The 15,909-nt window shown below is 34.0% G+C and overlaps 1 protein-coding gene across 7 annotated transcripts in view; it reads left to right on the top strand.

Annotated features, from left to right (window-relative positions):
- The window catches only part of Robo1 (roundabout guidance receptor 1), a 1,075,667-nt gene that overhangs the window by 804,863 nt on the left and 254,895 nt on the right, over positions 1–15,909 (top strand). The window lies entirely within an intron of this gene.

The following is a 15,909-nucleotide window of genomic DNA, read 5'->3' as shown; positions in this document are numbered from 1 at the left end:
TGAGCATAATTCTTATAATCAGCTTATTTCATTATCATTTATATATTTCCACCAAAAGATATATGTCACAAAGTTCTATGATTCTAATGAGTGAGGTTTAAATCTTTGTAGAAAAAGCTTGGCAAGTTGTGTGTACCTCATAAAGTTGCTGTGAGGACTAAATGAGTTCATAAACATGAGCATTTGAAACACTGGCACAGGTATACTCCTGTGTTAAGTGTTATCATTATTACTTTAGCAGCTAAACTATTTCATTGGTTTGCAGAGATGGAAATGTCTCACCTTGGCATGAGGAATTTCAGTTTAAGAGAAAGATTTTCAAGAAAGCTAAGTTTTTTCGTGACTTTATTTGACATTTTGAACATTATCTTTCAGCACATCACATAGATTAGATCAGTTTTGAGTAATATAAGTGAAAGGCCCAAAGATACAGTCTTTGTACAAAGAAATATACTTGAGTTCCATCATGGGACACACGCACACACATACACGAGTGTATTTTTTTTTTCTTTTTACTTGCCATTTTCCGATCCAGGCTCTTATAATCTCTTTCATCTCTTACTTCGACTATTGCTTTTTTTTGTAAACTGACTTTCTTGGTTTTAGTAACATCTCACAGAAATTCATCTTCTGCTGCATTGTCTTTTATACAGAGTGAGTTTCTGTGATCTCCTGTCATTTCTCTTACCCTACAATGACTTCCTGTCAGTCATATTTCATTTATATCTACATGATCATTATGGCCACCATGTGCTAGTCTTACAGAGAAAAAGTCTTTCCTGAGCTGACTCTTGCCTTCTGTTTTATCTTTGCCTTTAAAATCCCAAATTGCCCTGCACACTCTGGCCACAGATCAGGACTGCCTCAGACACTGTGACCTTACACTGTGGCCTTGCACGTGCAGCATGATCTCCTTCTCCTAGCTTTTCTGTGAAACACTGGGCCAACCATTTTATTCTCTGAGTTTCAGGCCCCCCATTCACAGAAGAAAATGGTTATTTATACTCTGAAGTCTCTCCCATATCTAGACTCTTAAGAATCTAAAAACTTCAGATATTACATGGGAGAAAAAAACCCATAAAAACCTATAACATAGTTAAAATATACCATGCCATGTCATTAACAATATAGTAGAGTATGACAGAATTAAGTATGTTATGTCTAAAGACAAACAAGTGTAGTCAGAGCAGTGAGAGTTGCACCTGGAAGGGCTGGAAAAATATCAATACGTTTCATGGACATACTGAATTCCACTGTGCCACCTAGGTGCTTTTTTGTTTTAATAAATGCACAGTAGAAAATTAAAACCTTGAACACCATTGTCCAAGAAAAAAAATACTTGGGAACCAAAGGCATTGTTTTGTTTCAATGCTCTACTATGAAGAACAGGGGAGAAAAGGTTGGGAAGGATGGAGATATTCCTGCAGAGGGTAAAGAGACTAATAAGAAAGATATATTTTGTTAAGTCTTTGGTAAAATGAGTGGATGAATTATATACATAAATTGTAAGGATAAATAGAGGGCTCCTTGAGGAGAGAGGGAGGAGAAAGATGGAGGGAGAACAATTGAGAATGCATAAATTGACAGTTGAGGGATAGAAGCTGGGAAATGTGGGAAGAGGAGAACCTGTACATTCCCCGAGGTGACAGAAAGATGCAATGGAGAAGAAACATTTTGCAGATCTTTCAGCACAATGGCCGTATGCTTGAAATGTCAGCTTAAAACAGCTTGTATTTTGAAGTAAGAAAGAGTATGAGCTGGAAGATGAGAACAGAAACAGAAGGAGAGACAGCACACAATGGGGTTTCGAATGTGCAGGATGTTCACATGGTCTTTGTAAAGCAGATAAATGCATAATCCAACTTTTAGGGTTTTAGTCAAAAAGTATTTTCTACTTTTTAGGTTTTCAGTGATCCTTTTTCACAGTATGGATTTTTCCACCTTTTTAACTCAAGAAATTGCATATAATTTAGTCTTCATATCTAGAGGCTCACATAGGTTACACAAAGATCTTCAAATGTAGCCCTGTTTCAATAACATTTTTTAAAGTAAAAACTTGTCCTAAATGTAAAGTATTTAAAATTAGGAAAATCCAACATCAAGGATAAGAAAAAGATGTCTAAAATTCACCTTTTCAAATGTTATTTTTTAAAGAGATAGGAAAAGTAGGTGCAAAATGCATATAAATGTCAAACCTAAGATAAAATTTATCCCCAAATTATCCCCAAATCCATGTGTTACTTATTACTATTCTTGTAACACTAACTGGAGTCAAAAATCATAACCTCTATTTTTGTGTTTATTTTATTTCTATTTGATCTACTAGGACTATGCCCATTAAGAGTATAATATTAAATTGGTAACTCTTATTAAACATTCGAGAAACTACTTTTATTGAATGCCCATAAGCCAATTTAAAAGGAATTTCTAATTAAACAAATGGAACTTAGTTTTCTTTCCATCCATGTCTCTCTTTTTATTGTGAGTATTTTGCTGTCCTGGGCAATAGCCTGATGCAATCATTAATAAAATCCGCCAGTTTTTATTCCTGGGAAGGAAGGATTCTCAAAAGGGAGTAAAGAAGAAGATGGAAAACAGTGGGAAATTAGCTCAGTATGGTTAACTTCAGCAAAACAAAGTACTTACATAAGACACCAACTGTGTAAAAATAATCATACTTTTCAAAATTAGACAATAAAAGAAAAATGCTTTTAGTTATTGCTGTTTGCAGTTTTTAGTGGCATTTTTATTATTTCCTTCAAAATTTTTAGTTCCAGATATAAATACCTCCATACACAGGACTAATGCTTTTCACCATAAATAAAGGTGAACAAAGAACTGTGTTGGGAAAAGAGGAATCTGTGAGGTGAATGCCATAGGGTGACTCAAGCTACAAGGGTCTTTCCCACCAACTTGCACATGCTGAAATGAGTTGGTAAGGTCTCCAGCCATCTTTTGTCATTCATACAGCTCAGGCTCCTCTCATCAATATTTCTTCCCACTATTAGAGAAACAAATAAAATTCATCTCTGCTGGGATTAATTTGCTGCAGCCTGAAGCAGTGAGCCTCCACTGGCAACCACTCCTGAGCTGAATAAGCAGCATCCCAGCATCTGTTGACAATATGAAATTGTTGCAGCAGCCAATATTCATAAGAAATGACCTCCAGAATCCAAAGAGAATACACTAGTCAAGAACTAGCAGAGTCTGACCACTGAACAAATAGTATATAATTCCAGATTTTATAAACTATATTTAAATGAGGGTTTTTTTCTCTTTGGATCAGAACATGGAGAATCTGCATAGACCTAATTTTACTTGAAGAGACCTAGTTATAGAGCTGGTTTGGGTAGAAAATGCCTGGTTATTTCCAGCTGGACATGGATCTGTCTTCTGAAACCATGACATAAATAGCTGCTTTTAGCAGACTGGTCACCCCTATTATGGAGCACTATGATTGAAACAGAAATAGAAAAATAGAGAAAGACTCAGATCTAAGATTCATAATGGTTGAGAAAGCAGTGGTTGAGTAGTGGTGCCATTTCATCGACTTTCTTAATGTTAAGTTTAATTTAAATGTAAAACAAGTTTCTCCTAGTACATTTGTAACAACTTAGGTGGCTAAACTGATTTACTGTTTCCTTTAAAAAAGGAGTCTATAATTATGATGATAGTGATTACTTTTTATCTTGTTTTTCTTTTATTTTCTTTACATTCTACTATATGGACAGGACAAAAAGGCACCTTTTTCAGTAAAAGAGATGGTGACTTTGTGTTTAGACATCACTCTCATTTTCCACAATGAACACTTCTAAATCTATAAACTATACATTTCTTTGTGGTTCTGAAACACAATAAAATTTTACTGCTTTTGTTTTGTGGATACATTCCATTGTTGACATCTTAAAAAAGCTGTGCAGGTTTCATCTTTTCATCCTAGTTTGTAGGACTGGTTGGAGTTCCCTCATATTACGTTGCATAGTCTTTATAGTTTAAAGTGATTTTAGTAGACAATTTTATTAGCTATAGGATAAGAAGAGTAATCCTATTTAATAAATATGATATTTTCACTTGACTTTCCCATATGATTGATCTTAATCTTATCAGTTGATCTTCTGGAACTTGATAGATGTAAAGTGAATTTAACTCTTTAATAGATATTTCAGGTTCTATTTTAGATATTACACAGGACCATGTTTACCTTAAGCATCACTCGTGATTAATGATTAGAACTCATTTCTTTTTCTCTCACAACAATTTAGTATTATTGTTTTTTCTTCATTGGTACCAAATCTGGAAAAATTTGTTGCCTGCAGGATGTTGCAGACAGTGTTCTGTAAAACATTGTTTGAACTTATTCAAATCTGATTCATGGGCTGCCAAGTTTATCCTTAGGCTTCTGCTGGGGCAGGCTGCACATGGAGCAGAAAGGCAAGTGAATCCCCAAAGAGAGTGCAGACAGCTAAATTCTTTGGGGATGGTTAACTCCAGTTGTCAGTACTGAATCCAAAGGGATGCCTCTGAGTACCTTTTCATTGTTCATTTTCATTTTTTTTCTGAAGTGGTCAAAGGGCATGTGCTTGAACCTGTGAGCCAGCAAAGTGTCTGTGATTCTAATCCCCTAATTAGACTATCGTGCACAGATGGTATTTAGTTCTTTTTTTTTTTTAATGAATGAAAGCATGTGGTAATGATGTTCATGAATTTTTATAAGATTAAAAAAATGTGACTTGAGTTTTGCTTATATTTGCCTAACCTCCTAGATAGGTCAAATTTTGAGTGAAAAGACATTTGAAATTTAATATAAATAGATGATATTATTTTACTCAGCCAGCATGTGGGTTGAGTATATGGGTAGTCACACAAGCACCCTCTGTCATACATGTATGAATGTAGATCAAGTGTAGGCCTTTGAAAAAGGTATAATATTTTAATGGGGGAAAGGAGATTTTTTTTCTTATAAGTTTTTTTTTCTTTTATTATTCATATGTGCCTACAAGGCTTGGTTCATTTCTCCCCCCTGCCCCCACCCCCTCCCTTACCACCCACTCCGCCCCCTCCCTCTCCTCCCCCTCCCTCCCCCCACCCCCTCAATACCCAGCAGAAACTATTTTGCCCTTATTTCTAATTTTGTTGTAGAGAGAGTATAAGCAATAATAGGAAGGAACAAGGGTTTTTGCTGGTTGAGATAAGGATAGCTATACAGGGAGTTGACTCACATTGATTTCCTGTGCGTGGGTGTTACCTTCTAGGTTAATTCTTTTTGATCTAACCTTTTCTCTAGTTCCTGTTCCCCTTTTCCTATTGGCCTCAGTTGCTTTTAAGGTATCTGCTTTAGTTTCTCTGCGTTAAGGGCAACAAATGCTAGCTAGTTTTTTAGGTGTCTTACCTATCCTCACCCCTTCCTTGTGTGCTATAAGTTTTTGACCATGACTAGAATGTCAGGAGTTAGAAATAGTTACAGCAAGTATTTAAGTTATATTCTTTACCAATTTTTACTAAGGCAAATTAACATGTAGAAGAAATTTGTTACACAAGGCATTTTATTTTAAATTGTTTTGGGTGGAAGTATGGTAGAGCACAGAAATCAAGGGAACAGTAAGGATAAGACAATGAACAACTTGAAATATCATCAATACTTCTGATGCAAGCACTATTATCAAATTTTCTCCATGTTTTTAATGATAATATCTGCCACAATGTACCCAAATATGTGTTCTAAAATTTTTGGTTTTTATAATTTCAGTATTTTTTAATCATTTTGTCATCTGCTAATTATGCAGGAAAATGGGTATTTTAACCTGAACTGTAAGTGGAAGTATTCAACATTTGGTCTACAGAACCTAATTTGAGTTTTCTACTGCATATGTTTGGTTTATGAAGATTAATAGCAACATGAACATATAAATAAAATTTGTTTCCACATATTCTATTTTGCTTAATAAATATGATAGTGTTTTATTATTGAAAAAGTAATTTGTCATTTTATTTTACTGGGTTATTTTAAAAGCAGTTAAAGTACAGGTGCTCATTATACAGCAATTTAAAATGATATGTTTTATAGGTTTTTAGTATCATTCAAGGTCTGTAGGATTTAGACACTTGAACTTTGCTGAGGTTTGAGTTTAAGCTGGAAGCTGTGTTTGGGTGTAAATTATTTGGATTATGACTAAGCCTTGATCACTCAGCAATAATGTATTGTTTGCTTCTTGGTGTTTTAAACAAGAACATTCCTAAAGTAATAACATTTAAAATTGAGTCTGAACAATGGCCTTCAAGCAAAAGAAATCTTTGCTAAAAGCAGATACATGGTATGAGAACATGTATAGAAAATGTGTCATTACATGAATCTTTCTGTCAGAAGCCAGAAACCTGGATGTGTATGTGCAGAGGTCCTCATTGAAACACATTTTTAGTTTGAACAGATGTAAATTTTCATTGTGGTACAAAATATAAAAACTTTTTGGTCAGTTTTATGCAAATTTTACCTTTTAATATCCTGTTGTCCCCATTAATTTTCTTCTGGATTAATGTTCAGTTTATTCCACTCTTGTCCATTTTCTTTATTTTTTCTTTTATTATTGTTGGGCTGGGTCAGGGTACATTGTGACATTTACAAAAGTTCTTACAAGGTATCAACTATATCATACTTGAATTCACCCCCTCCACCTCTCTCCTTTATCCCTCTCCCCTGATTCCTAGAACAGTTTCAACAGGTGTCATTTTTGCATTTGCACACATGTGTACACATCATTTGTACTGCATTCACCCTCCTACTCCCTTTCCCTACCACCTATCCCTCCCCTTGGTACCAACTCACCCCCACTCCCCCAGGAAGGACCTGTTCTGCCCTCCTGTTCTCCAATTTTGTAGAAGAAAAAAGAAAAGAGAAAAATGAAATTTTTGTTTGTTTAAGATAAAGGTAGCTACACAAGATGTTTCCTTGTGATATTCCCATGTATATATGTATTATAACCCCAACTGTATATCTCCTCTATTTTTCTTCATTCTACCATAGTCCCTTTCTTACGGTGGTTTCAGCCTGCTTAAAAATTCTGTGTTCATTCTTGTGTAGAGTGTACATCAACCATATTCACCTTCTCAGTTTCCTTCTTTAATCCTAGCCCTCTCATATGTGACCTCCCCTTAGTGTGACCTGTTTTGCATAATTTTGCTGCATTTTTATTAGGTCTGTATTCCACATAAAAGGGAGAACATGTGGCTTTTTGGCCTTCTGAGTCTGGTAACTTCACTTAAGATGATGCCCATCAGTTCCATCCATTTACCTGCAAATGACAAAATTTCATTCTTCCTTGTGGTTGAATAGAATTCACATTTTCTTAATCCATTCATCAGTGTGTGGCATCTTGGCTGTTTACATAGCTTAGCTACTGTGAATAGTGCTGGTGCCTTTGTTGTTACTTGACTCACATTCCTTCTGGAATGTTCCTAGGAGTTGTCACCATTAATTTTTTAAACCTAACACTTCTTGGGGGTTCCTCCATACCAATATTACTTTTAATGGCTACATAATATTTCACTGTATGAATGAGAAGCCAGCACTTTTACTCAAAGACAATTTTCAACTGTATTTACAAAGAGCGGTAGGAATAGTCTTAGAGATATTGAAATTAAGGATCTGTTTTGAAGTGTGCAAGTGTGCTCATTTTACTTAAAGCTATTTGGAAAGTTAGATTGAAGAAATTTTTTATAATATGATTGATGTATTTTTCTTAAGTTCTTTATGAAGCATTTGAATATGGATCTGATTTTTTCTTTTTCAAATTTAATATAAGCCAATATATCATTTAATCTTTTTCATTCAATTTTTATTTGTTTTTGTAATGCTTTATCTTTGCTGGCATTTCATTTCTTTTAATGATAGCAGTGTTCATTGACTTCATATTGTTTTGTTGTCTCTATCATTCTCTCTCACATGAAGATTTTAGTTATACCTCAGTATATCTTGTTCTCAGCAGATATATTCTTAGATGTCTTAAAATTCTGCACAATAATTTCTTTCCTTTTTCCTTGAATATTTATTATACTCTAAAATAGAGAACGTAAGTATAATCCCAATGACCAAATCTAGTATTAAAAAATGTCAGTATGAGCAATTGCTTTTGTGCTTATCATTCTCACTCATTCATTTATTCAATAAATTATATTTAATGACTAATGTGGACTAGGCACTGCTGTAGGTTCTTGGTACCAGCACTGATAAAAGGTTGCCCTCCTGGAGCTAAAAATGTCCTGTTGGATGTGCAGAGAGTGGGATTAAGGCAATGTCACATCAGTAGCATATAAAAGTATGCTGTCACACCAAGTGTGTTCAAATAACACATATATAATGAAGAAAGTTTCTTTATAGGGAAATAGAAAAAAGAGGGAATTTTAAGGTGACTCCTTCAATTTAGAGTCTTCATGAATCTATCTATTCCTGCATGTTTTTGATTAATGTATTTTAAATGAAACGTAGCCAAGTTTTCGCCATATGTGCGCCTACAGACTATCCCTATCAGGTTCTTTACTGTGTTGTCCATGTTGATTTTGAGTGAGTTTATCAGACATTTGCACTAGTGATTAGCTTATTTCATAGTACCTTGATTTCTGTTTAATCAATTTTATGGTTAAATGTGGAATTTTCATATATTTTATATACTTTTAATTTTTTTATTCATTTATTCTCATGTGCATACATTGTTTGGGTCATTTCTTCCCCTTACCCCGGCCCCCTTGTACTTTTACTTTTTCCTACATTGGATGAGATGAGCTTATTATTTCAGTGACCATTGAGTGTGTGTAACCAAAGAATTGGAAAGCCAAATACTAGTTTCCTTACTCCCATTATTATTCCCATTAACACATGCGTATCTGAACTTATCAACAGATTTTAATAATCTGAATAAACACAGCAAACTCTTTAGTATCAACAGGTAAATTTGTCCTAATAAAATAATATACAATTATGGCTAAAATGGTAAAGTTTCTTAAGATTTAATTTCTATAAGCTAAGTTGTCTGTGACTTCCTGGAGTGTTTTATGTTTGATTATACTTTGTGAAATTTTTTCAGTGATACAAAATTTATGTCATTTAAAAATAATATTAAGATGTATCTTACTAAAAATACTATATGTAACCATCTGATTTATTTGATAATACTTTTCAAACTATGGAAATAGTTTTGAACATTTCATATCCTCAGAAATTATTATTTTTATTGATGGCTCAATTTTGAGTAACTTTTTCTTTCTTGGCACTTGTGCCCTCTGGTCATCTCACTGCTCTTATAATGTGAATAAGTCACGAATGCCAATACTGAATCCTTACCCAGTAAATCTTTGTTACGGTCTGGTCTGTATTTAATATGCTGATGTATTGTTCTTTTGGCAAATGATGATTGATATCAAGTAACAAAATCTAACAAAGAAGAGTGGAGTATAAATTGTGAATATTCTGGATATGAACTATGTATTAATAGCTCCTCCTTTTCCAAGTCGTTCGTTCCAAACACTTGACAGGTTAAGGCTTGATATTTTTCACTTTGATTCTTCTTTTAATCTCCATGTGGCACACATTTTCATAATTCTCCCTGTAACGTTTTGTCTTCTTAAAACTAAATTGTCCAAAAGTTCTGATGTTTGGAGACTCCTAGAATACTTTTGGCCTGCATTCTGATAGTTTTTCAATTGGTAACATATCCTTTTCTGTGGTCTTTTTTGGACTGGTGGATGTTTTGCAAATACTTCCATGAGCTGTTCTGACTGCATATATTTTGGTGCTTTTTTTTTTCTATTCTAGCTTTATAAGATATGAATTTGTAAAATCAATCTATTGAATTTCTTTTTTTTTTGCAGTTCACCTTTTATATATGCAACTTACATAATATCACAATTCCAGTACTTTTATCATTTATTCCATTAATTCTGCTTAATCTGCTTTGCCTTCAAGCTTTCTGTCTCAGTCTTTTTCTTTCTTTTCTTTTCTTTTTCTAGTGGGACTAGGGTTTGAACTCAGCTCTTTGTGCTTGTAAAGCAGGCACTGTACCTCATGAGTCACGTTTGTCCGTTTTGCTCTGGTTATTTTGGTAGGGTCACACAAATATTTCCCCAGGCTTTGAACTACGGTCCTCCTGATCTTGACCTCACAAGTAGTTAGAATTACAAGCAGGAGACACATGTGCACATCAAGATCTACTTTTTGGGGAAAGTACTGGGATTTGAACTCAGGGCATTGTGTTTACTAGGCAAGCATTCTACCACTTTTTTAATTTATCTTTTATGTGGGTAAAAATATTGTGATTCAGTGGTATCACAATTCTAGTACTTACATCATTTATCCCTTTAATTCTCTTTAATTTGCTCTTTAAATAGCTACTTTTCCAGTCCAGTCTTTCTCTATGTCACCATTTTCCATCTCATTTTCCTGATTCACCAGTCCAGAAAACCTGGTAAGTGGTAAGGCTTATTTTTTGTTGAACCAGATTTGGGTGAACCTGATACTTCATTATCCTTTTCTAGTCATTCATAGTTCATTCAAAGTAAATCACTTCAAAATAACTCTGAAATTGTGACGGGGCCATTTGTTTATATATTGATGACTCAACTTGTTTGGTTTTTTAATTTTTTAAATAAAATCTTCATTTCTAAATTTTATCATTCTTGCATTTTATGATGAACTTTTAGGATGGTTATGATGCTTTGGCTGAGTTCCACCGTGCAGGTCTACACACCTAATGCATTTTTAGATTCCTATTTTTTTAATATTCAGTGAAATTCTAATCTGTTCTTAGATTAATTTGTTCATTCTGAGTGTGAAACGATGTTGACTTAGGACATACCATTACTTGTTTAGATCTAGCGTAATTTCAATAGAATAGAGAGATTTCACTTGAGATAACTTGTAGAGATAACTGTATTTGTCTCAAATCATTGTTATATTAAGGGTAGAATCTATTATTATTATTGTTATTAATTTTACTCCACTGGAGATCAAACCAAGAGATTCATGTGTGCTAGACAAGGTCTCTCCCACTGATTGATACCTTCATCCCAAGACAAATGTTATTTGACAACTACTTCAGTGTATGAATTTACCTGAAAATTCTCATCTACTATGTGATAGAATTGCTTACAATGGTTGATACTAATAGTAGAATGAGTTAATCTGTTAGTTTAAATTTAAATTTTTTTTTTTTTTGGTGGAACTGGGGTTTGAACGTAAGGCCTCCTGTTTGTTAGTCAGGTGCTCTACCACTTGAGCCATATGACCAGTCCTTCATTTAATTTCTTATATTGCAAACGTTTATGCTTAAGTTTTTTTCTACACAAAATTTTTTGAAATTGATCGTATAATTAGTATAAATCAAAAATAAACTGTAAGATACAGAATACTTGAAAGTATATACTAAGTTTTAACATATTTCTTTGCTTCCATGTTCTTAGCATGTGTACTATTGTTAATATTTTATGTTGTGATTACAATAGGTTATACATCAATATAATGTGTTATTACATATTTATTATAGCATAAATTATGAAATAAAGCCTATGACTTATTTTAAATTTAGTTTATATGTATTAAAATTGTGTTTGATTTTTAAGTCTTCTTAAAAGTATATTAAAGGCCTGTGAATTTTTTCATAAATTTTTTTGTTAGGAAAAATTCATTATATGGGGAGGAATTCATAGTGACAATTCCAATTAGACTTATATTGTACATTATTTACATTGCCCCCATCGCCTCTCCCCATCAGCCCTGTCCCCACCCAACTTAAAGCAATTGCTAGAGGTTATTTAGTTCTGTTTCATATAGGTATATGAAGTCCATTTACCATATACCTTCACCTTAATCTCCTTCCTTCACCCTCCCTCCTGCTATCACCTTCCCCCCCCCCACTGTGCCTATTTTTCAGTCCTGATTTTCATTATTAATATTCGAGTTGATGTTTAAAGGAGTGTCTCAGTTTATGCCCTCTGTGGGTATACTTTACTTTGGTCCATTCAGCTCCCTCCATTACTCTCTCTTACCCCTTTACCTCCCATTCCCCATTTTTCAACAGCTTTCAATACACATCCTTATATCCTCTACTTTCACATCTTAGGTTACAGATGCTCTATCATTCTCTTTTCTTTTCTCTGAGTTCCATAGAGTAGTTCCTCTGTTACAAACATGTTCTACAAATGAGTTTGTATATGATCATGCTTGTTTTTGTGTATATGTTTACCTTTGGATCTATCTTCCATTTATGAGAGAAAACGTGTTATTTGTGTTTCTGATCCTGGCTAACTTCACTTAGCATGATTTCCTCCAATTGCATCCATTTACGATCAAACCTTGTCATTATTCCTTGCAGCTGAGTAATGCTCCATTGTGCATATGGACCACAATTTCATGATCCATTTTTCCCCCTTTCTAAAGGGTTTTTAATTGTTGTGCTGGCTACATTGTGACATTTACAAAAGTTCTTACAATATGTTAAGTATGTCATACTTGAACTCATCCCCTCTACAATTCTTCTTTCTTTCCCCCCATTTGCAAGTAGTTTTAACAGTATCATTTTTTCATTTACATACACAGTATTTGCTGCGTAATTTACCCTACCCTGTCCATTCCCCAAACTCCCCCTCTCTCCCCACCAGGACCTATTCAGACATTTTCGTTTTTTTGTTAAAAGTGTATTAAGGGCCTATGAAGTTCTTTTAACTATCTTACTATCTTTCACAAATAAGTAATGACCTGGGAAACATTTATTTAGTGACTGTTATGTGCTATGTATTTGATACATATTTAGAATAGCTATAAGTAAGTTTAATACTTAACTCTGATTAAATAGTTAATTATTATTATTGCTGGTTTTCTGAAACAGGATTTCAGTATTATTGCAGGCTGGACTTTTACTTGCTATATTGTCCAGGCTGACCTTAAACTTACTCAAGATTCTCTTAGCACAGCCTCCCAAATGCTGGGGTTATAGGCAATTGTCACAATGCATGGCTGATTTAATATTTTAACTCATATTTTTTTCACAACATTCCTTTGAAAATGCAAGATGGAAGAAAAAAAAGCTTTGCTTATAACTATTGCTAGAAATGTAAAGTTAACAATTAAAGCCATGTAACATAGTGTTTTTCCTCTCTAATTTCCAGGGGTTATGTGGTAAATGGTGTGAGTTACAGAGGCAAATTGGGTTTGAATCCAAGCTCTGGTATCTGAGACAAGTTATTAGATTTTCAAGTGCTTCCTTTTTTTTCATTGCAAGATGGAAAAATAAATCTATATTAGTCATAGTGTTGATGTATATGTTCAGTGAGCGACTTGAAGTATCATTTACCCAACATAAGGTATGGCCCATAGAAGTCATCTGAAAATAAACAGATGAACACAAAGAAAGGGTATTTACTGATACTTAAACCTTTCCCTGGAAAGCATATATGAACAATTTCCTTACCTGTCTCAGAAATATACCTGATAGCAAGTATTCATCTGTGAAGAAATATTCCCTTAGATTAATATTTTATATTGAACCCTTTACATAAAGAAAATATTAGAAAACTCAATATTGTAGGAATATTTTCCAAATTGGCTTCCTAGTTTTAATTTACTTATGTGTAAGAAGAGGTTTCCTTGTTCTCAAGCATATGACAAGTAATAAAACACTTTCATAGACTATCACTCTGGATAAAAAATTGGAATTCATGTCTTTGATGTTGCTTCAGCTAGGATTTCAATTCATGGACAGAAATCTGAGGAGAATACAGAAGTAAGATCTAGCAGTTTAGCCAGCTCATCTATTTTCTTTTCTAAGGAAGAGATAGGGTAAAATTGGATATCTCCAGAGGGAGATCTAAGTACAGTGGCACAATAAATCCCTTTCCACTGACAGAGCTACCTGAGTTCCCTTGGAGAGCTGAAGGCAGGGGGAAGGGGGAAGAAGAAGAGAGAGGCTGACTGATTTAGAGATTCAAATGTACCAGTTTAATATATAGAGGTGAGGTGATTTTTCAATATTTCCCTTTAGGCTATTTTAGGCAGGTGAAAGAATTTCAAGTAAATATAACAGGATGTTAGTATTTTAATATTATTCCACAAAGGAAAACAACAGAAAGATCACCATCAGGTAAGTCTTGTATCACATAGGCCATTTTCTGCTTTTCAACAATGACAAAAACTAGTTTTTTTTTCTTCTGAGATGAAAAATATAAAAAGATTTTTAATGTTTTACATAATTTTAAAGTAAATACTAAATTAAAATTTGTAAATCCTGTGAAGACACAGTCTTTCAAAATATTGCTCACTACTTCAGATGTAATTTAAATGTTTTTTATCTTAACATTCTGAAGTGAAAAGCATGGTTTTGGAATTCCCAATGTTATGGGAATTCTTGAAACTTTTATACTCAGGCTACTGCATTAATTAAGACTTCAGAAGAACTAATGCCTTGATTTGTCTAGGGAGTTTACTGATAATGTGAGTGTTATAACTTGGAAACTTGCTTGCATTTAAATGCCCAACTCTCCCCCCACTTCCACCCCCAAATGTTGTATTTAATTTTGGATTTCTAACTAAGCAGAATTTGTCCTTCAAGTATGTTTGCTTTGTATAATATTGGGGTCTCCAAGGCAGTTACTAGCTGTTAGGAAAAGAGAATAATCTTTCCCAACTGTCAGACATCAGAGGGAAGGTTATAAACCTTACAACAATTAAAGAAATTTCTTTTGTCCTTTTGCAGCCCTTTAGGATTCCAGAATAGATTCAGATTGCTGCAGAGGAAGTTGAAACAGGAGCAGAGTTGGAAAGTCCAGACAAGATTTATCAAACCAGACATTGTGCCATTTCTCCGAACTCAGCATAGTTGGGAGTTACTTCCTTATCAAAGCACACAGGCAGTTCATGAAGGTTGTCTGTGCTCCCCCAGGAATGGGTCTTCTTACTGCAGTGTCAGTCAGGTTTAGTGGGGGATGGGCTAAGAAGAAGCAGAGGGGGTGCTCAGACAGGGAGTCATGGAAAAGAGCATTTGTTAAAAATCAGAAATTCCTCAAGCTATAGTGTATATAACCGCAAGTCTCAGAAAACAAGGAAATATTAGGCAACTTATGCTCACATCTTATAAAATAGCTGCAATAAAATACGGTCCAGAGAGACCTAAATTCAACCTAAAGTCTCATATTGTTGATAGCATAGTAAGTGACAAAGGAAAGCTCTTGTGTCCAAAATTGATGGGCCATGAATTTAAAGCCAGGAGATGGGTTTCTTTAAGTCTTGTTCTGTTGTTTAATGCAGACAAGCTTCAGGAGCTTGGTATTGCAGTGACAGATGGATTAATTCCACTTTCAGGTAGATGGATATAGAAATTCTTCTGATCTGCATCAGACTCTGGTTTTTAGGTACTCAGTTACACAAAAACAAAAACTTAGCTTCACAAATTCTTAGTTGCCACAAAAGTTTTTAACACAAGAATGTGTTTTTCTCGCATTTTTCGTTCTGTGAAAAAGCAGTTCATCTCCACATCTAATTTGCTTTTCTTTCATGCATTGTAAAAGCAGAATTAGAAAAACAAAAACAAAAGCAAGACTCACTAATGTAAAGGAGGAAAATAATGCAAAAATAGAAATGTGTTTTTTACGATCAGGTCCATGGTGAAATATATGTAACTATGTATAAATAGCCTTGTGAAAAAAAAATACTTTAGTGAAATCAAGCAATACCGTATAAAACCAGAAATTAGACCAGAAAGCTCCTCTCTTACCATTTAAAGCTTCTTTTATAAGATCTCTTAAAGGGAGTTTAATAAAGTATAAGGAAAGGTGAAAACCTAACATAGCAGAAAAGATGAAAATCCAAAGCTCAGTGTATTTTAAGTTACATAATAATAACTCCATGATAAACACAAACCTTGCTAATCATTG

The sequence above is a fragment of the Castor canadensis genome, chromosome 5 (assembly GCF_047511655.1).
Source record: "Castor canadensis chromosome 5, mCasCan1.hap1v2, whole genome shotgun sequence".
In the NCBI taxonomy this organism is placed as follows: Eukaryota; Metazoa; Chordata; class Mammalia; order Rodentia; family Castoridae; genus Castor; species Castor canadensis.
Note: the sequence above shows the minus strand (reverse complement) of the source record. Positions and strands in the feature narration are given on the sequence as shown.